The sequence below is a fragment of the Syngnathus leptorhynchus genome, unplaced genomic scaffold (assembly GCF_054491065.1).
Source record: "Syngnathus leptorhynchus isolate UIUO unplaced genomic scaffold, UIUO_Slep HiC_scaffold_83, whole genome shotgun sequence".
Classification (NCBI taxonomy): domain Eukaryota; kingdom Metazoa; phylum Chordata; class Actinopteri; order Syngnathiformes; family Syngnathidae; genus Syngnathus; species Syngnathus leptorhynchus.
The window spans coordinates 125,001-127,500 of NW_028232050.1; the positions used below are offsets into that span (position 1 = coordinate 125,001).

Consider the following 2,500-nt stretch of genomic DNA (forward strand, 5'->3'; position numbering starts at 1 on the left):
AGGGGCTGCACGTCTTGGGTGACCTTCTGGACCCGTAAGGTGAGACTTGTCTCCCTGAGCGCTACTGAAGCAGCAGTAGTGTCTCGGATTCTGCAGTAGGATGACTACCTATGGATAGGAGGAAGGGCGATACCGAACACTACGAGAATCCTGGGGCCGTCGTCTGAACCCGGCGACGGTACTCATGTAGCTCCCTCTCCCCGGTTGCCCGTCTGATCCCGGCGGGCTCCGAGTACCCTTTTCCTAACTGACCGACTGGCATTCATGACCTGCCTTGGTAGGGCCCCCATCGACCTCGGCTTGCTGACGTCGAGTGGACGGTTCCTACCCACTGTGGGTCGCTCTCCAACTCTTGTGTAGGCTGGCAGGTGCGTTGCCCGGCGCCCTGTTGGTAGGCCTGGGGTGACTGTGTGGTGGCGAGATCGAGACGAACCGAATCGGCATGTGTATGCCGTGCCTCCAAGTGGCAATGATCGGGAGTGGGTAAGGGTGCGGGGGTAACCTTGTTGCTTTCTGGCCCTCCCTGCTTCTGCTGGATGTGTTTCTCAATCCCTAGAGAGGTGCGAGCGAGACGATGGTCGAGCGGTAGCGTGCAGGGCTACTGGCCACGTACCTCAAAATAAACATTTTCAAGAATATGATGATGGCCATGGGCTTTTAGTCCATATTTGGCTCTGGCAGCGGGGTTGCGTGTCGGCGGCTGGGAGGCTTTACGGGGTGTGAGCTCTTCATACTGGCTATGGGGGCCTCTCCCTAGTGGGTCGATCTGGTTGTCCGGCTTTGGAAGGGTCTTACCGGTCAGGTTGGACGGCTGCTGTCAGGGCTGTGATTCCGAAGTGTAGTCTCTGTGAGGGGAAGACCTAGATCTTTCGAACTATTCCCAGTCAGACTGAAGTCAAAGTCGAAGTCCGCTTTATTGTCTGTTGTTCCGATGTTTGGGAATGATCGGACATCCCAGGATGGCCGTGCTGGGGGATCAAAATCGGCTGAGGGGCGGTTCGGAGAGGGGCCGCTGCCGCTTGGGCTACCTCCCCGCGGCGTGTTTGAGGGTGGGCACGCCGATGGTCTGCGAATCAACCTCTCTGGTGGCCACGGGGACCAACCACCAGAGGCATTGGACTGGGACCCCAAACGGCCCGTAGTCACTTCTACGGGCCACGGTTGCGAAAACTCCTTGGATCGGAAGTCCGCGCTAGCAATTGCACAGAGTCAGAGTCACAGCCAGACGTGCCGTAGGAGCGGGTGGACTGCGGATGGCGAAGCTCTTGACAACTCCTCGGTGGTGTCTGAATTAAAGACCGCCTCTGTCGCTGGAATGAGAGATGGGGCAGGGCCGGTCGTGCTGGACCCACAACTTGTTCAACAGGGTGAGTCGCTACAGAAGGACTTGTGTAAGGATGGAGACTTGGCGGTGATGGGTGAGGCTGTGGCGGCCTCCCCCGTCAGGGTCCTGGTGCATCTGCCTCGAGAGTTGTTGGATTGCTCACTGTGTGGTATTCGGATCGAGGGTGTCCGCAGGCTTGGGAGGCATTTTGCCATCCGGCATGGGGATGTCGTGGTCGAATATGCATGTCGTAAGTGTGACAGACGTGGTGATAACAGTCATTCGATCCAATGTCATGCCGCCAAGTGTGGGGGCGTGAGTGGTGAGGATGTCGTCCAGGGGGTTGAGTGTGACCTCTGTGGGCGGTGTTTCCGAACAGCTGTGGGGGTGTCTCAGCACAAGCGGCAAGCACATGCAGTTGAGTGGTTTGCAGCTCAGCGTGGTCGGAGCCAGGGCCCCGTTAGGTCGGGAGTGACAAGGCTTTGGAGTGAGGCGGAGGTGGACCGTCTCAGGGCCTTGATGGTGGAGTATGATGAGAGTCCTACGAGGTATGCGACTGTTGCCCGGGTGTTGGATACGGGCAAGACAAGGGAACAAGTGAGGGGGAAATGGAGATTACTGTGCGGCGGCGTGGCAGGCAGTGTGTCTGGTGCGAGACGGCGTACCTTGAAGGTCAAGGCGTTGCCCCAGAAATGGTCCTTGTCCCCGGAGCTCCCCGACATGGTGGAAGAGAAGGTGATGGGGATTCTGCTGTCAGGGGACGAGGAGGACCGGACCACTGCTGCCCTGGTTAAGAGAGCTGGTCAGGAGCCTGAACTGATCGATTCTTCTGCTCTGGAGGTCATGGAGGCGTTAGGGGGTAAGGTGGTGTGGCCGGTTAATGGAGCGAGGCGTCCGTCTCGGGGTCGTGCTATGAAGGGCTGGAGGAGGCGGCTGCTCCAGAGGAAGGAGGTGTTCTATCATCAGCAGCGTGGCTATGTTGAAGCTAGGAAGGGTTTGGCCCGCCGGATTCTGGATGGGTTGACCCCGCTTGGTTGTGACTTGCCGCGTGAGTTGGTGTATGAGGGCTTCCGGGAGAGATGGGAAGCGGTTAGGGCTTTCCATGGACTGGCAGGCTTTGAGACGGGGCTTACCGCTGATAATGGGCCTTTCTACCGCCCAATTCTGGCGTCTGAA

The 2,500-nt window shown here is 58.5% G+C and overlaps 1 pseudogene; it reads left to right on the forward strand.

The window, feature by feature from the left end:
- The window catches only part of LOC147038157 (28S ribosomal RNA), a 9,673-nt pseudogene that overhangs the window by 3,315 nt on the left and 3,858 nt on the right, over window positions 1–2,500 (forward strand).